Below are 26,936 nucleotides of genomic sequence, written 5' to 3'. Positions count from 1 at the left end.
CAGTCATTATCATTAGGTGCTATCCAGTGATAGATGCTTTTGAAGAACTACCCTCTTCAGATTAGTTTACCAAAAATCTAGCTTAGGGGTAAATATCTTGTCAGATCACTCTGACAATGTAAGTATTGGGGCTGGACAGATTTTTTCTGCTGAAATGCATTTTTGAGGGAAGAGTAGATTTTTGGAAAAGCAGGATACATCAGTTTTGATGGCTCTTTGTTATAAATGTTAAAGTAAAATAAAATAGAAAGGTCATTCTGATTTTATGGAAACAGCACGCAGATTTTCCTAAAACGTATCACAGAATCACAGGACAGTTGAGATTGGAAGGGACCTCTGGAGATCATCTAGTCCAACCCCTCCTGATTAAGCAACATCACCTGAAGCATGTTAGACAGGGTTGCATTCGGGCAGGCTTTGAATATCTCTGGAGAAGGAGACTCCGCAACCTCTCTGGGCAACCTGATCCAGTGCTCTGCCACTCTCAAGAAAAGAAATTCCTCCTCATATTCAGGTGGAACTTCCTGTGGTTCAGTTTGTGCTGTTACCCCGTGTCCTGTCGCTTGGCACCAAAGAAAAGAGCACAGCTCCATCCTCGTGACACCCTCCCTTCAGATATTTGAAGACATCGGTAATGAGGGGGGCAGGTTTAGCTCAGTTGGTTAGAGCGTGGTGCTGCTAATGTCAAGATCGCGGGTTCAGTCACCATATGGGCTACACTGAGGGTTGGACCAGGTGATCTCCAGAGGTCCATTCTGACCTTACCATTCTATGATGAGTCTATGGTAAGATCCCCTCTCAGTCTCCTCTTCTCCAGGCTAAACAGGTGCAGCTTTTGCAGCCTTTCCTCATAGGACAGATGCTGCAGTCCTCTGATCATCTTTGTAGCCTTGTGTTGGGCTCTCTACAGTAGTTCTATGCCTCTCTTGTACTGGGGAGCCCAGAACTGGGCACAGTACTCAAGGTGAGGCCTCCCCAGGGCTGAGTAGAGTGACAGGATCACCTTCCTTGACCTCCTGGCAACACTCTTCCTAATGCACCCCAGGATACCATTGGCCTTCTTAGCCACAAAGGCACCTTGCTGACTCATGGTCAACTTGTCCACCAGCACTCCCATGTCCTTCTCTGCAGAGCTGCTTTCCAGCAGGTCAGCCTCCAACCTGTAGTGGTGCAGTGGTGTAGTGGTTATTTCTCCCTAGGTGCTGGACCCTGCACTTGCCTTCATTGAACTTTATGAGGTTCCTTGCTGTCCAGCTCTCCAGCCTGTCCAGGTCTCTCTGAACGGTGGCACAGTCTTCTGGTCTATCAGCCACTCCTCCCAGCTTGGTATCCTCAGCAAACTTGCTGAGGAGGCACTCTCTCCCTTCTTTTCCTCCATATGCCTGGAGATGACTTCCAGGATGAACTGTTCCATCAGCTTTCCAGGGAGGGAGGTGAGGCTGGCTGACCTATAGTTTCCTGAGTCCTCCTTCTTGCCCTTTTTGAATGCTGGAGTGACATTTCTTCCAGTCCTCAGGCATCTCTCCAGTTCTCTGTGACCTTTCAAATGTAATGGAGTGAGGCCTATCCATTCACCAGTTCCCTCAGCACTTGTGGATGCATCCGATCAGGGCCCACAGATTTGTGGGTGCCAAATTTGCGTGAATGATCCCTAGGTCGATCCTCCTTGACCAAGGGAAAGTCTTCTGTTCTCCAGACCTCCTCTCTCATCTCCAGTGGCTGGGATAATATTTTTTAAATATTTCCTGAAAGATCTTAATTTCAGGATATTGCACATATTTTTGTATTACAGTTCAGAATGATCTCTGTCTGCTCTAAGACATGTATGGGCAGACAAACTGGTAACATCTGGAGAGGAGGACGTATTTAGGTGCAATTACAATGTGTAGGTCCTTAAATATAGATATATAAACACAAGCAGAGAATATATACAGAGTATATATATGTGTGTGTGTATAGATAAATAATACAGAATATATATATATACACACACACTATATAAATATGTTTATATATATCTCATATATATCTTTTAGTGGTAAAAGTGTTACCACAGGATAGAAATGTAATATTATTTGGACACTTTTCATAATCAATTTCCACTTTCTGGAAAACAATTTTTTTGAGTTGAATTGCACTCTGATTTTGAAAATAGTGATATTTGAGAGGACTGAAAAACAAAATCAAAAAATTTTTGGTTGAATTTTTGTCAGTGTGTATGGCTTGTTCAAATCTGGTTATTTTTGTCATTCTTTTTAAATAATGCTTTTCAGTGAATTGTTTCTGTGAGGCTATAGATACGGCTGCTGCTGGAAAAATGGTAGTGATCTTAGTGTATCAGACTGGAAATAGCTTTTAAATAGAAATTTTCAAAATCTTGCCCTGGGAAAGGTTTTGGTTCAGTGTTTTAGATCTTCAGAGAAAGGTAAACAGGGAAAGACACCACTGACTGCCTTCAGGCACACAGTGAAGTGGGAGTGTAGGGCAGTATCTAGCTGATTTTGCACCAGCTGGTGTAAATCTGCTGGTAACTTACCCAGGTAAGTTACCCAGGGTCAGCTGACCCCTGAAAGCAGGGCAATTGGATGAAATCTGCTTTGAATGGGTCAATGATAAGGAGGTGAATTATGACACCTGCTGACTGGCCTGAGCAGAACAGTCTGGGATGCTCCCTTTTTGCAGCCTTCAAGGCAGGAACAGTTATGCTTTCCGAACACACTCAGGATCCTGCCTGCAGGCCAAATTCACGATTATTCCTTGTCACGTACTTCCGTCTTCCTCGGTAGGATGAGAATGCAAAAAGTTGAGGGCGGTTGCTGAGACAGGCAGGCAACGTTACATTTTCTACGTACAGAAAAAGATAGTAGATCCACATCACTAGGATCTGTCTGAATATTTCTGTGCTGTTAAAATAAATGTTTAAACTCCAGCATGTAAAAGGCATTCTGAGGAGCTGTAACCCCAAGATCATGCATTTACCTTGATGTATGAAGATTATGCCTATTATAAACAGCACTTTGAAAGACAAAGAAGCCATGCCCACAGGAAAAGTCTAACAAGAAAGGGTTAAATAATTTGTCACCTCCATTTTTAAGGTTGGTGGAAGGAACTCTTTGATTATTAGGTATTTCTATAGCAGGCTTTGCTTGTATGCTTCAGAAATAGTAGCAACATTGCTATCTTGTCCTGTTTTGATTCAGCATACAATGACAGATTTGTTTCTGAAAGTGGGAGTCCACCTGTGTGGATGCATGGGTCAGTTAGGCTTTCTGTAAGAGTTTCTGAATCTTCTTTTGTTCTTCTGAGAACACTGAAGCTTTTTTATGGTTTATAAAAGAAAATTCAGTACATTAAATGTTGGCCCCATGGTTATACAAAATGCAGCATTAGTTCCAGAATTATCATGTAAAAGTCAGTAATTTACTACTGTCAAAACTGGTGTACAAGTTGGTTCAAGTTTACGAGGATCTTTAAGTTGGAATGATTTCCTTGGCTGAAATTATGAACTCTCAAAATCCTGATTGATAGCAGAAAGGCTGTTTTTCCATATTTTTTTGTATTTTGCTTCTGAGTTTTTAAAAGAATTTCATGAATTGCTGGTCATACTGAGTTTACCCAAGTGTGTTTGATGGGACTCATACCAACATGCTGTTTATATTGTCAAAATGTGCCTATGAGGAGTGTCTTTACAAATTTGTCACGGCTTAGTGACCAGGATATTGCAGAACTTAAAGAAATCTCTGGTACCTAGAAAGGACAGTGCTTTACTAGCTCTATCCAACGCTGTAGCACAAAATTCTTAGGGAGGGCCACAGAATTTCAGATGGAAGTATGGAAAATGTGTTGTACACTGCATGTGCAGTGACTCCAGTGCATCTGGCATGTGCAGATGTGTGTGTCCAAACTGTCAGCTCTCAGGCTGTTAGCTGCAGGCTTTGTGAATGCCCTGTTCCTCTAGATGCACGGATAATCTCTGCGTGTGCAGTGACTATTTATCTGGCATCTCAGAGAAACAGCACATCAAGCAGAGCAGCTACATCAGCAGTATCTTTGAGTAGACTGTGCTAGACAAATGGCCAAATCTGTCTTTTTTTGATCTGAGTGGATGTTCCGATGGGAAAACAATATGCTATTGGAAATACCCAGAGATATGGAGTCCTTGTCTACCCCAGTGCCATGGATATGCTTCTGACAGATACAGTATTGCCCTGGTATTTTGCTAAACTTCCACTGGAAGTTGAATTTCAAACTACTTCTCTGACTTCATATTCAGCTAGGCTTTTCTTCTTATCTGTATCTCAGTGTGATGGTCATAACTCTTTTTCCCTGTGCACGTACTCCAGCTCTCCTGCAGTGACAAGAGCTAGCCAGTACTCTCATAGGCTCACTTCATTCATAACTTCGGAGCAATTTTGCAAAAGCTTTTGTTTGGAATCAATTTCAGAAACACTACCTTTGTCTTCTGTACTTTCTTCATTAATTTTCACTGAGGAGACTAGCATGTAAATGGAATTACCTGCATGCACATTTCCTCATATGGTCTTGTTCATGGGGCAGCTACGTAAAGGTAAGAAGTCTAAATGAATGCTACATAAAGGTGGCTGTGGCTTCAGACATGGGAAGAATAGTCTCAGCAGTTGGACTTAAAGAAAAGAATGTCTGAGATTCTAGGCAGAGGCCTAAAAAAGTCAGACAGACATCTAGAATTTTTTTTTCTGGTGTTCTCCCATGTTTTATCTCCACTAGGAATCAGCTGAAATGTATTTCTGGTTAAAGTATACTTACTATAATTTAGCTTATGACAATAACAAGAGGCATTTTTTTGATGTTCCTGCAGTTGCACATTACAGATGGAGGTTAGAAATCAGAGGTGTTTAGCTTAGGTGCTTCCCTCCAAGCCCTATGTGGAAAAGAAAAGCAGACAAGAGTTGGCTAGGCACTGATCCAGCTGATTTGTAACATGGTAAAAGAGATGTCTGCATTAGAGGTCAGGATATTGGAAATCTGTCAGTGACTAATGTCAGGGAAACTCAATGGCCTTCTGATCAGATATCCACTTTGTATTCACAAAATACTTTCACTGTAGTCATTTATAGGGCTCCTGAAGTAAAGAAACATCTGGAGGCTGTGTCTGCTGCTCTTGTGTTTTTCTTTGTCACAGACTGGTTAAAGACGTGTCCCATTGCCAGCTCAGGAACATCTCATTGCTTGTCCAGAGACTTCTGTGGCCTTGTCACCATGGTACTTGAATATCTTACAAACAGGCACAGAGCCAGCAAAAAGACGTCCCTTTTAGCATAAACTTAGGGATGTTTATGTAGGGATGTTTATGCAACTGTTGTAGGGCCACTGCTGATTTGGAAAATGCTGATGTCAGTGAAGAAGATGCTTCTTTCAGATGCTTTCCACAAGCTGTGTCAGCTTTTAGTCAAAAAGTGAGGAAAGCAAACTAAAATGCAAAACTGCAGTGAGGTCAAATACGGAAGAATGATTTTGGTTCAGGTTGACCACCTCACATTGTAGTACTTAGTTTTGTCTTACTGAAATAATAATGGCTGTGACACTGTTTCTTGCTTCTGGTGGGCTGTTTCATTGCCTTGTAGCATCCGATGTGACAATGCTTTAGCACATTCCCCCTCACTTCTGGTGATGATCAGAATGCATTTTCTTCTTATCTGTCCGGTGTATCGTGGGAGAGAGAAGGCCTGGCCCCAAGGTGAGAGCTCATGTGAGATACTTACGTGCCCAAGGGCATATATTAAAGGCGTTATGGTGGCTGAGAATTTCAGCTGAAGGCATGAGAATGTTTATGTCAAGCAATGGAGTCACAGAGCATGGTGAGCTGCAGCTTTTTGACAACCCTAAAAAGTTTCCTTTGTGTTAGACAGATTTTGTAGTGGAGGGCTTATAAAAATTCAGATCCTTCAGATTTGGTAGTCATTTTCTGACTGTGCAATATAACAGCTCAAAGTGTGTGCTTAAATTTAGATACATTTTTATTCCGTGTGCTGTGCCATCCCCTGGGTAGGAGCAAATGGAAGTCCCCAAACCAACTTGCAAGTAACATCCACTGATCATAGAATCATAGAATGGGTAAGGTTGGAAGGGACCTCTGGAGATCATCTAGTCCAACCTCCCTGCTCAGCAGGCTCACCTAGAGCATGTCAGACAGGGTTGCATCCAGGTAGGCCTTGAAGATCTCCAGAGAAGAAGAATCCACAACCTCTCTGGGCAACCTCTTCCAGTGCTCTGTCACTCTCAGAGTGAAGAAATTCCCCCTCATGTTCAGGCAGAACTTCCTGTGGTTCAATTTCTGCCCATTGCTTCTTGTCCTGTCACATGGGACAATTGAAAAGAGTTTGGCCCCGTCCCCTTGACACCCTCCCTTCAGGTACTTGTACACATTGATCAGATCCCCCCTCAGTCTTCTCTTCCCCAGGCTGAACAGGCCCAGCTCTCGCGGCCGTTCCTCATAGGGCAGGTGCTCCAGCCCTCTGATCATCTTCATAGCCCTGCGCTGGACTCTCTCCAGCAGCTCCATGTCTCTCTTGTTTTGGGGAGCCCAGAACTGGACACAGTACTTGAGATGAGGCCTCCCCAGGGCTGAGCAGAGGGGCAGGATCACTTCCCTTGACCTGCTGGCAACACTCTTCCCAAAGCACCCCAGCAGACCATTGGCCTTCTTAGCCACAAAGGCACCTTGCTGACTCATGGTCAACTTGTTGTCCACCAGCACTCCCATGTCCTTCTCTGCAGAACTGCTCTCCAGCAGGTCAGCCCCCAGCTTGTACTGGTGCATGGAGTTATTCCACTGTAGGTGCAGGGCGACTTGCCCTTGTTGAACCTCAGGAGGTTCCTCTCCGCCCAGCTCTCCAGCCTGTCCAGGTGTCTCTGAATGGCAGCACAGCCCTCAGCTGTGTCAGCCACTCCTCCCAGCTTGGTAGCATCAGCAAACTTGTTGAGGAGGCACTCTGCCCCTTCATCGAGGTCATTGATGAAGAAGTTGAACAGGATGGGACCCAGTGCTGAGCCTTGGGAGACACCACTAGCCGCAGGCTTCCAACTAGACTCCACAACACTGATAACAGCTATGCCTTTCAGCCAGTTCTCAATCCATCTCAGAGACAGTGCTTTTTAGTTCCTATAGTTGGAAAAGACTCAGGAATCTCCAGTGATGTCAATGAAGTTCTTTTTTCCTCGTGCGTGTGTAATGGATTTTTACACCTGAGTGGTTATTTTTGGTGGTACAATTCATACCTGTCCCAAATGGGGTGTTCTGCCTCCTGTTACAATTCGTAGGAGCTAGACAGGTCTTCTGGTTTCATGCTGTGCAGCATTGTCACATAATGCCCTTGTAAACATTACTGTCAGAAGTGGCAATTTAATCTCTATTGTCCCAATAAGATTTCATGCTTGACAGTGCCTGACTTTTTTTCCATAACTCCACTAATAAGAAATAGTCATGTAGTGGATTTTCCCTCTCTGATTTCTTGGCTTTCTAATTGCGTCCCAGAGAATTGGTATCCCAGCAGTTCTTCTGTTCTCACCCAGATTTTCTTCCAGGCTGAAATATTCAAAAAATGTCATTTTTTACAGGAGTGAGTAACAATTTTTTCCAGTTCTGAGGAATGTTGGTATTTGACAAAATAGTACAAAGGGCAGGAGCATGGCTTTGCCTGTCTAGCTCCAATTAGGAGGGACAAAGAGTGGTTCACACATGCTATAGCCTGGGCTGAGAATGGGAAAAATGGCCGAAGACTGGAATAGATGGCCAAAGAAGAAAGTAACAGAATAATATGTGTACCTGACTCAAATGAATTTTTCTTTTGGTAATTGTGTAGTTTTTTTCTAATTGAGTAACTCTCTCTCTTACTTGTGTAGTGCTTGCTACAGAGCATTTTGGTGCCTCCCAACTACCGCACCACAATGTGTTAGTAAGCTAGTCTATTTTAGAGAGGAACATCAAGGTGTAGGGATACTAAGAAATTTGTCCACAGTCCCTCTCTAAGTTTGTGGCAGATGAGTGAAATCTATGTATATCTCTAAGATCTCCTGGTTTTGTTCCTTGGAACCACTTCATAACTAAAATAAGTTTCTGAAATGTAAAAAGAACATTCCTTCTTAGAATGCCATAAAAGAAAATGGAGCCATTGAATCAGCTACTTAGCTCTGGAGCAACTTCACCACTGTATGAGCTGAAAATTTGAAAGTCCAATAATCATGAGCTGTTTCCCGTATCATTGCTCTATAGAATTATCTAACTGATAATTACGGCCAGGAATAAGATCTCAGAAAACTTCTGGACCTCCATTTTTCCACTGACCTTCCTTCAGGTTTTTCCTCTCTAATCCCATGTTTCAACGAGCAAGATGAAGGGCATATGCATGCTTGAAAGGCACAGGTTTGGTTTCAGTGGCAAAGCATAAGTTAAAGTTTGACAGGCCTGCAGTAGACTGGGCACCAGAAAGGGCACAGATGAAAGATTTCCGTGTGCAAATTGTAACTGTACAAAGCAGGTTCTTGAAGTGATGGAAATCGTGATCATTGGCCAAATTGATTTCACTGTGCCACAACTTCCAACACTGTCCTCACTTCGGAAGAGAGATACAAATCTTTTTCTGTAAACTGTGATCCTCAACATAGCCTTGCACCACCAGACATGGTACAGCACCTGCTGTGCACCAGTTTGTCACCTTGGAGACAAAGACAAGCCAAAATCATTTATCTGTCATTTGTCCTGTAGTTCTCTCCACCGGCAGGTTTTCTTCGCTTCTGATATTTAAAAGAAAAAGTAATGGTGCCACTTGAATTTGCTTTCTGACGTCCATGCTGAGTTTGTAAGCTGGTCACATCTTACCAGTTACCACAAAATTGATTCTGGAGCCTTCTGTTTAGAAACCTACAAAGTACATCCCAGGCAATCATGCTATCTCCATCAAACTCTGAACGAACTAGTCAATAATCACCATTCCAAAGGGTGCAGAGGTCTTTCCTATTACCCATGGTGTTTTTTATGAGCATCTCTCCACATAGGGAGTAGCTGTGTGAATGGGTGGATGGAATACAGATGTTCACTATGTACATGTGTATTTATATGTAGGTATAGATATGTCTATGCACACTGGCCTGTTCCCCGTAGTTCATTCTCTAGATTTCTGAATACATTATTCATGTATGTGGGTCTGTGATTTTAAACCAGCCTTAACTAAACTTGTACTGTTTTTGTCCAAAAGCTTATTGTGGAGATATCTGTAAACACTAAGACATTCCTCCAGATAGCTTAGCCCAGAATAAACATCCTAAATTATTTTAAGATGCCAATAATTTTGTGGGTGCATGACAGACAATTTATTATTGTTATCTGATTCATCAGGAGATTTTATGAGACTCCAAAGTGTTCAGCTATAGTGTCTTCACTTCACCAATGGGGAAATCAAGGCACACAGCATTAAAAGATCTTGCTAAAGATTACCAAAACTTGAGTCAAAGTAAAGAGCCAAAACTTGGAGTCAGATTTCTAGAGAACCAGTTCAGTGTCCCACTCTACCCAACCTGCATCACCTTCTGAATATATGTCAGTGACCCAGGCCTTGCCTCAGGGAACTTGTAGCCTAAGGCAGACATTATTAAATTTTCAGTTTCCTCATTAGGGGTGCATTTGTGAGCACCCTCATTCCTAGTTGAAAGAATGACAGCCCTTCCTGAAACATCAAACAAAACAGAAATGATAGCCTGACAGGCAAAGTTACATTTGATGTTTTTTTCAGGTTGATTTGATCAGATCTCTTCTTGCTAGGTAGCGTGTGTAGGTAGATGAATGTGGGAATGTATTTGTGCCCCACTTTGTAGGTATGTTTTCATGTGCCGTATACTCGTACACACACTTAAAAAGCACATGTATATATACAACATGGGTGAATGATTGTGTTACACGCATAAATGCTCCATCTGCAACCAAAGAGGTTATCACTGATTTTGCTGGGGCATTCCGACAGGCTTCTGTTTTCCTTTGCTTTTCTTTGGGTAAGCCTGTGCACTTTGTTAGAAGGCAGTGTATGCAGAACAGATAAAATTTTATTCTGTACAGTGCCCACCAAACTGTACCACGTCTCATCTCTGTTCAGCATTTGTCTGCTTATTCTGGTATGGTCAATTACACTTCTGCTCTGCTTTATCTTTCTAGTCATCTTCCAAATCCTACTGCTTTTGTTGAACTCTTATTACTGAGACCACTCATTTTTGTCACTGGCATTCATTTGGTAGCCCTCCAACCCTGTTTGTATGACTTTGTCTCCCAGCTTCTTCCTTTCTTATTGCAGGAACAAGCAAGACTTGTGCTCCATAATAGCAAATCATGATGGGGTCTTAATTTGCTTCTCAAGTGGAATATTTTGGGCTCTTACACCAGCAGTTGTCGCTGCTTCTGGAAAGTTACAGCAACAAGGCAAAGATGTACTAAATATTACTCTAATATTTAGGCAAAAGTGGTTGTGATGTCTTAGTTTAGATATTTTCTTCAGTTCAAACGAGAATAAGCATTCCTGCAGTGGGAAAGCCTGGCAAAGAGAAACGGCTCAGAGTGTGTACAAATGCAGCCTGTGTTATCTTCATCACAACAGAGAGAGGCCACCTGCAGCTCCTGCATTGAGTTCTTGTTCCTTCCACTTGCTTTTCATTCTTCATAGCCCATTCATTTACCTGTTTATCATAGAAACAGCTTATAATCTTCAGCAGTGTTGCCCACCCTATCATCGTCTGAAATACAACATTTAGGGAATAGCAGCCCAAGTTAATGACAGTCACTGCCTACAGGGTGGAAAACTCTTTCAGCAGCTGATTAACATCATCGGTGAGAAGGCAGAAAGCGTATGAGGCAGTGGGGATGGGTGTACCGTGTGTGTGAATGGAAACCTAGGAGTCTGATGGTTCCGAGCATCTATTAAAAATAAATTATAAACGGCAATACTAGATAGAATTGCACTGAGATGGCAGAGATCTTTAACAGTTCTGATGGGCTGCCAATAGTCGGTTGAAACAAATCGTTCAATGCTGTGATATCTCAGCTCCCAATAACAGAGGGCAAATGGCCTTCCAGGAGGAGATATAGATTTTCCTTTGAGATATGGAAAGGGAAATAAATTAAATTATGTTAGAACATAGGGTTTCTTATTTTTTCTTTTTCCTTTTAAGAAAAAGAAGGGTTGAGAAAGAGTAAAGAAATGGGGGAAAAGAGAAAGAGGCACAAAATAAGCTTCAGCAGGCATTTGCAATTTAATTGATATTTGGCGGCAGGAAGCCAATCAGTACAACTAAATTGACATTATAAGATAAAAACAATCGCTTAATGGGATACCTTTCCCCACGGCTGAGGCAGACCAAATAAATATAGCCGTGCACATTGAAGCAGCGTGATGGCCGTTACTGGGTACAGCCTGCTGCTGTCTTACTGGCAGGGTTCTGCTCAGGCTGCAGCTTATTTTTATGGCATCTGTCTCCACTCCCTGAGAGAAGGCAATGAGGGGTTTCACATTGATTGCCGCTCCAGCCAACAGCAGCTAAGAGAGAGACCATAATTAATGACTTTATTTGCTGGAGCACCGCTGAGAACAATTGAGTTTGTTATGGTAACAACTGATGCCAGCTTTCCTAGAGGCACAAGGGAGGTATTTTAGTGTGGAGTCCAGCAGCCAGGAACTGGGCAGCTTACCAGATGATCCACATGCACGGGGAGTGCCTGGCAGATGAAGTGTCAATAAAGCTTGAGTAATTCAGGCCTCAACTGATGAAACTGGAGTAAAGGATGAGGGCTAGTGTGAGGTATGGCCTTCCAGGACACATGCTCAAAGTTTCATTATTGTGATGCTTTTTAACCACTCTTGAGTGTCTTGTGATCATGGGAGAGCAGACTCCAGTTCATTAGTTTTTCTGTATACGTGGTCAGGACTTCTGTAAGACCTTCAGGGAAAAGAAAAAGAAGAAGAAAAAAAAAAGGACCATGCTTGTATTTGATGCAGCAAGCTTCCACCTTTTCCTAACAAGTGGCAGTAACGATAGTGTAACCCTTTCCTCCCTTCCTTGCTGTCACACCACAGTTAATGTATTCATGTTTATTGGGTAATGGTAAAAAGTTAACTTCAAGAAACCTAGGTTTTCTTCCTTTCTCTCCTGGTCTTTGCTCTTTCAAAGATCTCACTAAGAAGCAGATTGGTATAAACCAGTAATTTTTGTGCTTTGGGGCGTAGTTCTTTTTCATCAGAGCTAAATTTACCCAGGAAATGGAAAGGTGGTCTTAGCTTATAGATTATTTTTTAGATCAGAATCCATAACTGTATATAAACATTTATGTATATGTACATACATGTGCATATATATGTGTGAGGAAAAACAATGTTGTGCAGCATGTGTATTCAGTGTGCCTCCTTTTCCCCTGAGAAGATGAAGTCAAGAAGAAAGCTGGGGAAATAAAACAATGAAAAATTATAATTAAGCCTTTGAAAAGCTTTTGTAACTTTATATTTTCTGAAAAAGTGATTGTCTCATCAGAATACACAAATTTGGAAAAAAAAGTTCAATTTCTGATGAACAAAATCAATTTTTTCTTCAGAAGGTGATAAATATACCTAACATCTTTATTTTTACCAGAAAAGAGAGAGATCCCTGAGGTTTTTACTGAAAATATTCAAAACAAGTCCAGTTTTTGAAAAAATTTGGCTCTGTAGAAAATTTTAGACTAGAGCTACAAAATGCCTCTCTCATTCAGCAAAGAATAACCAAGCCTTGCATAAGTTATAAAAAATAATCAGAAAGTTTGCTAGAATCTTACACTTAAAACAATGATATGCCTCAATATATGTTCTATTGTCATAGTTGTAAATAGTGGGTTAGCTGATCTTGTGTGTCACATACCTTTGCACTAACAATCAGAAGAATACTTCGGAAAGTATTCTGTGCTATATATAATGCATTGCATTACAAGTACGCACAGTAATACAGTACTCTAAAAGAAAGAGATTGACATCCAGGCCACCAGAATGGTCAGGGAAGTGGAGCTCATTGCCTATGAGGAAGGGCTGAGAGAGCCAAGTTTGATCGATCTGTAGAAGTGAAGGTTCATTTTTAAAAATATTTGTGTATATTTATAGACAGTAAGATATAAATATATATACATCTATATGTATATTTATATACTTAAACACCGAAGTCAGTTTGGACTGGAAAGCTGAAATAATTTTCATTTGAAAACATCAAGATGGACTACAACAACATATTCACAACCTTCCCCTCTGGACTTTTTGAGTCACTTAGTTCTTCAGAAATGATCCTGGCTTGTGAGCAAGTCAGTTTCAATGAATCAACGTTTTTCAGTAGAAAAAAAAATCTTAAAAAATTTCCCGGCTGCTACTAATTTACAGCACAGTCAGAATCTTGTTCACTGCCATTGACTTCTGTGGCACAGAATGAAAACCGAAGAGGTACTTAACACTGGATGTTTGTTCTGAAACCACCATTACGTATTCATAGAAATGATTCGTTTGCAGACAGCTGGCTGTCATGAAGAAAGAGGGAACATTCAGATACAGTGGTTTTGAAAATTTATTTGCCAAGTTCTAAGCATTTTTTATTTCCCCCCCTTTTTTTTTCCCTGGCTAAGTTATCCAATTAAATTGAAGGGAAATAAGTGAGTCTAGGAAAACTCCAGCTCAGAAAATGGCAATCTCAAATTAGGATGTGGTGGAACTGATCCCAGTGTGTTTGTTTCAACCAAACTCCTCAAACAAGTTAAAAGAATTGATTTGCTTCCAAGATCGTTGGCAGAATACCAGCAACACAGCCCAAGAAATGACCAGCCCAGCATAAGCCTTTTCATTCATAATGAAAGCAGGTTTTGAAATAATGGAAATAGGTAAAGTGAAATTTTTCTATACTTGCTTTACTATGAATTTCTTGTGATAAGCACAGTGTCAAGGGAATTGTACTGTAGATTGCTGAGTTTGCTACAGGATAAATAATTAATGTTCAGGTGACAGTAATTAACTACAGTGATTAGTAAAGAGCTACACCATCTTCCCTTAAAAATAAAATCTTGGCTTATTTAGTTTTGTTTTCTATTCAGTGCATTAGAATATTTATGTTTTATAAGAGAAGCAGAACCATGAAATATAAATATACATTAAAAAGATGTTATTTTTCTTAGATAACAGAATGCTTTTGATCTTATTTTGTTCTGCAGTTTTTTAAAAAAGTCAAGAGCACAGAATTGTGAATGCAGCCAAGATGCCAAAATAACAGTAATAAAAGCTAACATGATGTTTAACTGCCATTGCAGTTAAACCAACATAACATTTATCTGTGCCCTTGCATGCATCTGAAATATGTCTGTCCCCACCACCATACTGCCATCTGTGTCATTCCATAGGGCATGGGCCTGTCCGCATCACATCCTCACTCTGTTCACCAAAAGAGCTGACCGATGCAAGAGCAAGTCCTTCTAACAAATTGGGTCTTTTAACAAGGACTAATGCCACAGTTACTTGCAAATGACCACATTGTACCAATGCAACGGTATGGTACTTTAGATTCATCTCTGTACACCCACCCAAGATTACGGACTGCCCCATATGCCCTCTTCTCTTCCCTTTCAGTATGAAATTAAGTAGGAGTTAGAAATTTTAAAAACTGAATTTAATGTTTGAGACTTGCTTGTCTTTGACTGCGATGGAATTGTAAAAGCAAATGAGGTGCCGAAAGTTGATGAAGTCTGAAAGTAGCCATGTAAAGCCAGTATCTGAAGGGTACGGAAAATACGTATTTGTTTGTCTCTTTGTGTCAGAACCACAGACCCTGGATTTTAGTGCACAGGATTTTGCTCTATGAACAATATTTATGCAAGGAATCTCCTGTGTGGTAGACTGGGATGTGTAGGCAGATGGCCAGATCACAGCTGTGAGAGCTAGGGATATTGGAGAAGCTGTGCCCTTGCTTCTGGAGGAATGTGTTAGGGTTGAGGGAAGACAGAAGCTTCCCTGTGTATGGTGGGTTTCAGCCAGGAGGAGATCTGGGTACTCCATTGCGGTGATGTTTTCCAGAGCAATGTTGTACCTAAGGGGCATCTAGTTGTGGCATGAGTAGGAACCTGACAGACCATACCACAGACAGCAAATTGTACTGTTAGTCCCTTAGCTGTGCTTGGCTGTAGGACCCAGTTGTAGGCTTAGGTTCTGTGTTATTTCACAGAATCATGGAATCACAGAATGGTTGAGGTTGGAAGGGACCTCTGGAGATCATCTAGTCCAACCCCTCTTACTCAAGCAGAGCCACCTAGAGCGTGGTAGACAGGATCGCATCCAGGCAGGCTTTGAATATCTCCACAGAAGGAGACTCCACAACCTCGCTGGGCAACCTGTTCCAGTGCTCTGTCACTCTCACAGTGAAGAAATTCCTCCTTATATTCAGGTGGAACTTCCTGTGGTTGGGTTTGTGCCCATTGCCTATAATTCTTTTACATGGGATTACTGAAAAGAGTTTAGCCCTCATCCTCTTGACACCCTCCCTTCAGGTACTTGTACACATTGATAAGATCCCCTCTCAGTCTTCTCTTCCCCAGGCTGAAGAGGCCCAGCTCTCGCAGCCGTTCCTCACAGGGCAGATGCTCCAGCCCTCTGATCATCTTTGTAGCCCTACGCTGGACTCTCTCCAGCAGCTCCAGGTCTCTCTTGTCCTGGGGAGCCCAGAACTGGACACAGTACTCGAGATGAGGCCTCCCCAGGGCTGCGTAGAGTGGCAGGATTTGGTTAATGTCAGTGGCTGACTTAAGTGACACCAATAAATCACCCCAGTATCTGTCCTTCAGATGCTTGTTTCTGACTGGGTGCCTTGGAATTTGATGGAGCTTCACACGAAAGGCGGACAGAGTATAGGGAAACTCCATACCCCTCCATTTTTTGTTAGTTTGAATAGAGAGATGATGACCAGCTAACAGTAATGTTAGTGTATCTGTAGGCACTTGACTCCAGAATGTCCTCCTCTTGGTGCTGGGTGCTGTTCAAGTACTGAATAGAAAGGCAGGTACAAACTCTAGAAAGCTTGCAGACTGTGGCAAGCATGAGACAACACAGATGCGTTCAGGCAGACAGAAAAGGTAGCTAAAGAAAAATGGATACGCACATACAGCTTCTGGATGTGAGAAGTAAATAAAAATTTCCGAGATGTGAAAACAGATATTACTGAATAGTAGAAGATTTTTTATTTTTTTTCCAGTTAATGCATACAATTAAAATATATCTTTAAACTTATACTTCCTGTAACTTGTAATTATCTATGTTTACATATTATATTATATTTTGTAATGCTGAATAGGAATTATTCCTATATTTTTTGCCTAGTCATGTGCTGAATTCAATAGAGATGTTTCTTTGCTTAGTTGTAAGCATGTACATTTTCAGACTTGAGATCACAATTTGTGTTTTTTTTTTTTTTTTTTTTTTTTTTTTTTTTTTAATGAAGCTTTTTTTAAACTAAGCCCATGAAAAGATGCAGCTTTTTTTTGTGTGCTGTTTGTGGGTAGCAGGATGGAGAGTGAGAGTTGATGCCTTCCATTTGAGGATGATCCACAGCATCTATCTGGCCAGATACAGCCAGACAAGCTGCATCCTGCTTAGTAACTCTGTTTCTATCTGTGTGTATAGTAAATCCAGCCCTTTTCTAGAGGCTGGTGATACTGCTTCAATGTTTTGCCAGGAATTTGCTTTTTAAGAGGTGTAACATTTCTACTTAGAAGTCCACAGCAAATTTTAGAACCTTTGTGAGGCTCTTTGACACCACAGTAGAGGAATGTTTTCCTCTTCATTTATCCTGAATCTGTCAGCAGACAGGCTGGTGAGGGTACATTGTTGCTCTTGGTGTTTTTAAGGTCAATACGTCAAATGTGTGGGATGTAGGTGAGCTCTTTGCTACTATTTTCTCCAGGTAATTTCCCAAAAGGTCTTCTGCCAAACGTTCAAGGTGATACATAGAAATTTTGCTTTGCTTTTAAGCTTTGCTTTACTTTTAAACTTTCATGGAAAGATTAGTTTTGACCAATTTCAACTGAACAGCTTATATTTTGCTCATCGAATGTCAGCTTCTGGGAAGAGAAGAAAGCTGACAATCTCTGTCTGCTCCAACAAAACCTACAAAACTTCTTTGTGTCACTCATCATCTAGCTTTTATTAGCGGTGTGAAACGTCAGTTGTTTGTGGTGTTTTTTAGCTTCACTGCCCTCTTTTAAATTATATTGTTTTATTGAATGGTTACTCCTGTTTACAGAGATTTGCCCTTGGATTTACTTTTATACCTTGCACCATTTTTCTTTGGCTGTCAAATTTATGTCTTTTCTCCTTTCCACTTCCTCATTTAATGCTGTTCTCAAAAAACCTTATTCATATATTTGCTAGGGACCTTTATAGTGACAGCCTGATCAGCAGGATTTCTTGGACACCTGACCTTCATCTAGCTCTGTAGTGGGTGTCACACTTCCCAGGCTACTAAATGTTTGGAGAAAAAGGAAGCTTTTCCATTCTCATTTTATTGCTGTTGTCATTAAGTGGTGTGTGCGCACCTGGACAGTTACAACTGTCTGTCCTACACAGTTCTTCTCTCTAGACATCCTACTGAACCAAGCCCTCAGCGCAGCAGTATTTTTCAAAGTTACAGATTATCTTCCTATCAGTCATAATACGAGGTCAGTCTGGCAAGTCCGAAGCTGAGAAGACATGATTTCATCTTCAGCCTGCTCTTTTCTATATCACTGAAACATACACAGAAATATCTTTTTTCTAAAAAAAAAAAAAGGTGGGAAGACGTGTTATTACTTGATATTGAAGTAGGCAATGTTAAAATACCTTAGATGAGCTTTTAACAGTCATTTAAAAAATATTTCCAACTGGGAGTACATGAAAAAATGGACATGTCTCTATAGTTTGCTGCCAAACACATCTTATAAAAATGGACTAGGAAAAAATCAATTTCTCATAATCATTTATTAGTAAAGTAGTCATGACTGTTATTTTATTTGAAGAGTTACTAGATTTATATCTCCCCTTAAATACTATAGAAATCGCAAAAGTTTTAACCTCATTCATGTATGATGTTGCAGCTTGGCTTAGAGGTCTTGCTGTCTTGGGCAGACTGCCCAGTGGGCTTGTTCACTAGCTACAGTCACACAGGAATTGTGTGTCTCCGAGTCAAATCATACTGTGCTGTGCTTTGTGAAGAGGGAGGGTGGGAATGTCAATGAGTCCACCCCTTTTTATTCAGCCTCTTTGTTTTTAATCTTTATTTCCAGTTCTGACTTCTCTCCCAGAGGGTGAGGAGGAAAGGTATCATTGACATTTTACTTGACTCCTTTTTAGAAATAAAACTGTATTACAAGAGCAATCATGAAAAACGCACCGACTCTAACAGTCCTTCCAACCCCTACTGCTCAAAAATCTGATGAACTCTTCCCTTTCCACCTCTGCATTCAGGATTGACTGACTCAGTAGCTATGGTAGTAGCATATAGTGGCTTCTCTTGTGCCCACCAGGAAGAGTGCTGTGTGGAGGTTAAAGGAATAAATGTGGTAATTTGATCAACCGTTCGTCGTGTTCGGAAAAGGTGCTCTCCAGCATATGAAGAATCCTGATGGCTAAAGGAGTAGGCACTTCTAAACAAAGAGCTTTGCCACTGCCCTCAAAGAAGGGTAAGTGAAGGTCCAGAGAGCCGCAGCGAGCCTGGCTCCCTTCTGCCTAGCTCAGTTCTAGCTACAGCTCTGCTGAAGAGTAAACCAAGACCACAACTGTTCTAGCCTGCATGGGCCCTTGATGGTCTGTACATCTGCAGAGGTATAGCATTGCAATACTTCTTCCGACCTAAGTGGAAACTCTCCAGAGAAATAGGGACTGTCAGCTTAGCCAGGCAAAGAGTGCGGAAGGCAGAGGCAACAGCAGGCGTATTTTGCTCGTGCAAAGCCTAGGGTTTGAGCACACTCAGGCCTGCTCACAGAGCCCTTATAGGTGCACAAACAGTCCTGCTCCACTCAGCGGCACTATTTACACAACAGTTTGTGCAGACGGAGAGGCTGTCAGGATCACAGGAGTCAGCCCTGTGAGGATGTGAGTGTCCCACAGCTCCTCACCTGACCGTTCTGAAGGCAAGCATGGGGTGAGGGGTCGGTTGCGGGGCTTTGTAGACATGAGCTAATAGGTTATGTAACAAAACTTCTCCATGGCTGCCGCAGCGTTAAAATCACAGCAAAGGAAAGAGATGGATTGTAATCTCAGAGACTGTTAGATAGATGTCCTTAATCAGCTTGCAGGGTCACGATTTTGCAGCTATGGAATTCAGCTCTGCATGCACAACAGTGCTGTAGACTAGGATCTTTTGTGTATAAACACATGGCTCTAGCTCTTACATTAGGAAGGACCTCCAGCTGCCACAGAGAACTGTGACAAATGCTCTCATAGTGGAGAGGAGCTCCATCATTTCTCAACAAAACACAAGAGACAGCCATTTGATGATAAAAACACTAATAGCTTTGCTGTAGATTATTTTTGTAAGAATGACACTGACAGGCATATGATACAGCTCAAGTCCTCCTTTATTTCATTTCTACCATCTCCTGGAACCATTGCAAAAGGCAGAACTGAGAATACAAATGCCATACAGTAGAGCTTAGATACAGGTCATGAGGTTGATGAGCAAGGCAATGCTGCTGTTGAGAAAGGGTTGCCACTACTACTTTGAAAATGCTTCACCTCATCCCAGGGAAGAAATTACACTGTCAATGGCACAGCATACTCAGGCATTCCCAAGCAATCCCTCGCTAATCTCGTGTTTCTGGGCATTGTCCATGCTGGGTAGCTTGTACATAGTATGCTGGAGCTTGCAAGATGTGTTCCTCTCCGCAGTTACTGTAGAGAGTGTCCATGTTGAGTAGCAGTGTGCAGTACAGGGACCCTGCAACTGATAGGGACAAACTGGTATAGCTGGGCACAGTGCAGCGCTATATGAGGATTTGAAGCTGATAGGATGCAGCTTGATTCACAGCACCTTGCACTGAGTGAACAAACCCTCAGATTACTCCTGGGTGCACACCAGTGCTTGTGGCTGGAGGGGGTGGGGGGTGGGGAAGAGCACTGGTGGAACCCAACTGGAAACGTGCTCCTGAGTGCACGTGGGGAATGTATTTGTTTGCAGTAGCTTACTGTAACATGAAGTGAAACAGGCCACTTTGCACTCACTGTGCCAGCAGTATCCATTCTGGAAAGTGGAATATAATAGCTCATACACTTGTCTAAGACTTGCTAAGCTCTAGATGTCAGTGTGCCCTTGGCTCCAACTGTTCCTCATCCCAATTGCAAGAGCGAAGGGCAGGACTGAGGCCAGACCGGAGAGTGAATGTGACGGTGGGGGTGACCTCAGGGTGACCATGCTTCTAAAATAATATAAAATATGGGAAATAATAGCTAAATCACACCAGCAATCCCCCTCCAACTTGCAGGTGCTGTCAGTTGTGACCTGCCTAGCTCACGTGCTCCCAGCCCTAGCTCTGCTGGATTTCCAAAAGTGCTGAGCAGTATTCAGCCTAAGGCTGGTCCCCAGAGAAAAAGTATGAATGTATCTGATGGCCTAGTTCAACTTGCAGGTGCAAGGTTTATTGTGCCTGAAGGTAGGAGTGTGCAAATGTCATAATTCAGTCGTTTCGTACCTGTGTGGCCAAGTAAGGCCCAGGATGCTGGGCATAGAGGGCACAAAAACCGGAGCAGAGCTTACCAGGCGGCAGAAATTTATAACTGTTAGGTCTCTCTCTATTTTTACAGTCATTCTGACTGTAAGATCGGTAAAATATCTGTATAAATACAATGCTAAAATGGGAGTGTTTAGCAAAAATTCCCCAGATTTTTACAAGCTTGGACACAAGACAATACATTGCAGTAGACAGATGCTGATCTCTGTGTCTCCAAGAAGAGCAGAACTGGTCCAAGTATATCTAACAGGTCAAGCTTTGAAATGAAGAAGCAATAAGCCACTGAAATGGTACTATCACCAAAACATGATTGATCAATTGAATTCTATCAGAGACAGTGGGCAGTGAGATTAACTCAGGCCTGATGGGTTCAATGAGTTAAAGCATGATGTTCATTTCAGCTTCATTTCACCAGTCTTTGCTTGTGAAATTGGTCAATCAATAGAGGTTGAAGATCATATATATATATATCGGTGACCATCTTATAGGGAATATAATCTAGTGTAGTTGGCTCCTGACTCCGGCTGCCTTCAGTGGGTAATGGAGACAGAGCAGAGACTCTATCAGTGCCATCGAAATGGCCTGATATCTTTTCCAAATGAAAAGTATTTTTGGATCTCTGATGATATGTCTTTTTTTTCCTCTTTCTCACTTTGATCTATGGCAAAACCCATACCCATCTTTGTGAAATACAGTGATTTCTCTCAAAAATATTTGTGCAGTGATCAGTTACATACGCTTCAAAATATAAAGCTTCTTTTTAGTGACAGTGTCCTCTAAAAAAAAAAATAGTTTAGAAAACTCAAATAATGTAAATGTAGAGATCTCTCCCAGTGTATGTGATTCTGAAGCCAATGCTTTACTAGGAAGAGCAAGAAGCTGTTTGCTGACAGATGCACACAGTCCTTAGAAGGTGGTATGAAAATTAACTTTATATTTTAAACAAAGCCTTCCAAGTGGTAATTAAACGAAGTCTTTATCTTCTCTAGACTAATTTACAGGCAGGATACAAGGAAACAAATCACCTTTTTGCCTCCTGGTAATATTTCATTTGCTTCATAATGTTTTAAATGTAGTGAATAACATCTTTCCTAATTAGCCAGCATCTCCCTGTAAGGTGGAGTAATTAGGTATGATACCAGGTAATGAAGTTGGACAGTATAAATTAGAGACAGAAACTATGTCCTTTATGAATACGGGCTGTTCATGATATTAGTTATTTACCTCCTTTATTAATCCTGTAAAACCATATTGTTAAAAACTCCCCCAAACCTAAAACCCTAAAACCAGACTGCGTTTTCTGCAGAACAGAATCGTATTAGACAAATATTCCACAGAGATGTGTGTTTTATGGTACATTATTATTATTAATAATGCTGAAAATATTATTCCAGTTGAATTTAATCATGGCACCGATTTATCAGTTGCTTTCACCTGGCTTAGACTTATTTACACCAGTTGGGAATCTGTCCCATACTATTCCATAGTGCTACTTTATACTGAAATAATTAAATGTGATATTGTCTCTCTCTGAATAAAAAAGAAAAAAGAAACAAACTGAAGTTGATCTTTTTTCTTTATTTCAGTGTTTTTACTGATATTTTTATAATTTGCCTTTTTTAACTTTTTTAAGCTTTAGGACTTTTAAAAATGCTGTGGTGTTTTATGAGAACTAGCTAGTGTTATTTGTTCTCCTTAATTAGATCTATAGTTTTAGAAGTGCGTAAATAAAACACTGTTTTCAAACAAGGGAGTTAAATGGTGAATATTGTTAAAAATCTGTTTTAGACATATTTAGTAATTCCATGTTTCCTATTGTTTCAGAAAACATGTCAAAGACATGTGGTTAACCATAAAAGTATATTAACAAAAAAATAGATCACAATTTATCAAATTTCTTAAACTAATCTTGCCATTTGTTCATGTCTCCACAAAATAACTTCCTCTTAAGTATCTAAGACCTAGTATTTCTGAGTGATATCGACACAGTTCAGACAGCCTTCTGTCAGCAAGATCCATACATGGTATCTCTCCATACGTGATATCTCTTCTCAGAGGTGGATCTGTTCTTTGCTTCTCTCTTTCTAGACTATTCAGACCTCTATTAACTGTAAGGAATCTTTTGCTAGTATGTAATATTAGCATTGTATTAGCCTTCAGGTATCTGAGATCATGGCACTTTCTTTAGAACAGTGCCCACTTCTGTTGTTAAAACATAGGTCATTTTTCTAGGTAAAACATGAACACGAAAGCAGTTGTCCATGTTGCTCACAATTCATAGTGAGAAGAGACTGTTTTTATTTTATTTTATTTATTTTTCTTGCAAAGACCCAGTAATTAATTTGGAACAGGAGAGGATGTTTGTGGGAATTTGCCCTATGTAAAGATGTACTCTAACACCGTGAGTTCTTGAACTATGAATCACAGGCTGGATTATGAACTGAGCTTTGTGCTCACATGAAAGACTCCTAAGCAGTATCTGGACTCGGAGGCTGGTTGTATGGGAACGGCTCATGTAAAAGCAGTGGAAAGGCTGGTAAAGCAGCAGCACTGCCAATGGAGCAGATGCAGCACGTGATGGGACTTCATGCTAGTGTAGACCAGGAGGAACATACTCCCTCCTTGGAGTAGGGGCAAATCTGAAAGGATGAGCTGCAGAGAAATCCCTGGGAAACACAGTGCTTTAGGTGTCATGTTAGGAGGGAAGTATATTATATCCAAGAAAGTTGTCTAAGGGCACGTTCTTGTCCTATCTGTATAATCTAATATAGATAAAGGGTGAAATATTTATTTGAGAAGAATGTCCTCTTCTGAGTTTTATCTGCATTCTTCATTAGCATTTCTGGAAAGATGCCATTGGAGTAGGAACTAATTGTTTTGCAGGGTAGGTGTGCACATTCGTAGAACTACTGTCAACAAAGCATAACCCTCCTAGGTAGATGCATTGATTGTATGAAAAATGTTTTTACCACTCCCTGGAGCCTATTTATAACTCATACTGTTCCAAACCTGCCAACGGTATTTTAATTACTGGAGATGTTCTAGTGTATTCAAACAATGCATAATGCTGATGGTAATTATCTCACATTTATATAATATCTAGCAGCCAACTGCATCTCAAAGACCTTTATGAACTTTTAGATACCATGTGCAGCATACGGAAAGCCCTTTACTTGTGAAATCCAGCACTTAGTTGCTGGAGTTAGTGGGTTTGAGAAAGAAAGTGGAAAGAACTGAGCGTCCTTTTGTTCATGGGATGTGGAGAGGGAAGAAGAGGGAGAGGAAAAGGGCAAGTGAGGTGCAGTTCCCAAAGTAGGATGTTCTGGACAGTGACAGGCCATCCTGATAGTTTCAGAACTGCATCATTTCTTCCCAGGGACTGCCCTGAGAGCAAACCATATATGCATTGCTCTTTCATTTCAGAAGAAGCGAGCTGTGTCAGAAATCACCCGTGAAAGACTTACCCCATTCCAGATTCTTGCCTGTGAAGGTCTTACAAACACAGAAGTGAAAACAGGCCCACAGTATTGGGAAAGAGCCCTCTCTGACTTGCTATGCAGGCTTCACTTTCCACAGGCATAGCAAATCCTGGTTTTGAATTTCAAAATCCTCCCAAACTCCCCCACTATCCTCCTCTGATTATACCCTTTACTATAACTACCCAGTGGTGCCTGTACTTGGTCCCAGCAAAGCAGCCTGCCTGGATAATCCTCTTGGTTGTTTCCGGATTTCTCTGATACTGACTGCCTGCGTGTGTGAGTTTCCCTTCCAGAACAACCTGCATGGAGATCCTGTTCTTTTCCTATTATTTCTTAAGACACCTCAGTGGCAGGTTCTGCAAGGGGACACCTGCCTGGAGTTCACTGGAAGGAAAGACAGTCAGGGATGGATTTGACTGAGTCAGAAATGCTGTCATTTGATAGCATCCCTCTCCCATGCTTTTCCTAAGTCTCTTAAACTGCCTGCTTCTTAAGCAGAGCTGGCAGAGCACAGCACCTAGCATGACAGTGTCCTGAGCCTGACACAGCCGTGTCTGTCACTTAATGAAGCTGCCGACATTAGAGTTAATATTTGTTTGGCTCAATCTTTTCCAAATGTATTTGCAAGAAAGAAGTCTGGAGCTATGCTCAGTGCATACGTTTTGTAACGCAAGTGTTGCTGGTAAAACATGAATCTGCTGCACCGTATTTAAATATGATCAGATCTCATTACACCTGGTCTTTGGCTGTGCAAACAATGCATAAACAATATTGGAGTCAAGGAGAACATTTTCCAGGTCATACCATATCTTGCATCATTTTACTTGCTTTCATCACTCCCATTGGAACAAAATTGCGTAAAGCTTTAACTTTGATGCCAAATAGTAAAAAGCATTAGTTTAACCTGAAATTTAAAGCCAGCATTTCTATGCTGCAGAGACTATGTCTCCCTGGCCTTTTGCTACCGTGCAGCTAGCAACCAGAATTTTAATTTTATAAGCCATGCTTGACTAAACCCAGCACTGGGTCTATTAGATAATATTTGATTTGGAATAGTAAAAAAAGATTTAAAGATACATTGCTTTCTTATATTGCTTTGTATCATTTCACATCTCTGTACACAAGCTTACAGAGCTGCTATTCAGAGGACAAGTTTAGATTTTTTCTTCCATGGAATAAACTGAATCTAGCACTCTACAAAAGCTTACATTGTCTGTTCTTGGTTTTAATTACATTAATTTGTCCTAACAGGTAAATGTATAGCTGTTGTGACCTAAATTATTGAACTGAAATTTAGAATATTGTTTCATACACTAATTGCCTGTTCAGAGTCAACGGTTCGTTGTGGAGATTGACCTAGCTTTTAAAATGTATTTCTATTTGTTGGCTTCCTAGTCTGAGAGACCTGTCTTAAAGGAGCCTTCCTTTCTCATTACTGGTGCACAGCAGTTTCTGAAAAATTCAGCTGAGTGGGATGATGACTGCTCAAATTAGTAGCCTTTTGTAAAAAAATCTTGCCTTCTAGGCATTACTCACAGTACTGATGGCCAGCCATTTTTGGACTGGTGCGTGCACCAAGAAGGTATTTTTACACAGATCTCCTTTGTTACTTTTCATCAGAAATTTGATGTAGAACCCATTGTAAAAAAACGAAGTGCTGTTATTCGTCTGTAAACTTCTTAGACAAAAAAGCCACAGGAACACTGATGATAATCTTATTGTTAAGTATACATTTAATTTGTACTTCTCCAAACCATATTGGCACTGAGATTTTATTTTTGAAAAATTTCTTCCCCCCCTGTCCAGTGCAATGTTGGCATCAGGAAAATCTCCTAATATTTACTGTTGTTCTTAGAGTTCCACCTCCTGGAGTCCTGGGAATATTGCAGACCTCAGCCTTCATTACTGAAAAGATATGTTTCTAGCACTGACATTTGAAGGAATAGGTAGAAAACCACTGTGAACCTTCAAAGGCAAATTGAAATAAGTCTCCATATTGCAGGTTTTTTCAAAGTGTTAATCTAAACATTTTTCAGAGTGGTACTGTGGCTGTTTTCCCATGAAGTGGGCAGTCACACTAACAAGTTCTGCTAAATCTCTACCATAAGGAGAGAGCTAGAAAATTCTAGCCTTTCATCGTGTCTATAAAATGAAGAAGTGCAAAGTGAAATTATTGTGAGCCGGGAGGATGCACCAGGCCAGGCCTTTTTAGGCCATTGTGTTGATGAGCCTGAGTCCCAGGGACATCGCATTTTGGTGGGACTGCGGTTAGACAGTCCCCATGTGTCAGTAATCGTCTGGGCAGTGCTGCAGATACAGATGGTCTTGGGTCAGGAGTCGTTGTTTCCTGACATAAGCACATAGTACAGAGCAGAAGATGGCATGGGAGTTGAGTGCTTCTGGAGAGCAGCAATACCTACGCTGTGCTGGAAGGACAGGGATGAAGCATATGGACAGAGTCTAGGAAAAGCAGTTTTGCTATAACTGATTTGTATCAACTGCTACACTAGTATCAGGTGGTGTACGTGCATTCCAGTGTCTCCCTGGATGTAGGAAGAGATTAGAGATTCAGAAATGTTATCATAAAAGTGCTGTGAGCCTACATGTGACCATTACCCTTTGTCCTACCTTGGAACTGTGTGTGAAATCATTGATGGTAAAATGCATTAAGGATTGGCTATAATGTAATTACA

The 26,936-nt window shown here is 41.1% G+C and overlaps 1 protein-coding gene across 2 annotated transcripts in view; it reads left to right on the top strand.

Moving 5' to 3' along the window:
* Positions 1–26,936, top strand: part of PAX5 (paired box 5) — a 168,370-nt gene that overhangs the window by 36,831 nt on the left and 104,603 nt on the right. The gene's annotated exons all lie outside the window — the stretch shown is intronic.

Source organism: Rhea pennata, chromosome Z (assembly GCF_028389875.1).
Source record: "Rhea pennata isolate bPtePen1 chromosome Z, bPtePen1.pri, whole genome shotgun sequence".
Classification (NCBI taxonomy): Eukaryota; Metazoa; Chordata; class Aves; order Rheiformes; family Rheidae; genus Rhea; species Rhea pennata.
The sequence above is the reverse complement of the archived record's forward strand: the minus strand, read 5'-3'. Positions and strand labels throughout refer to the sequence as shown.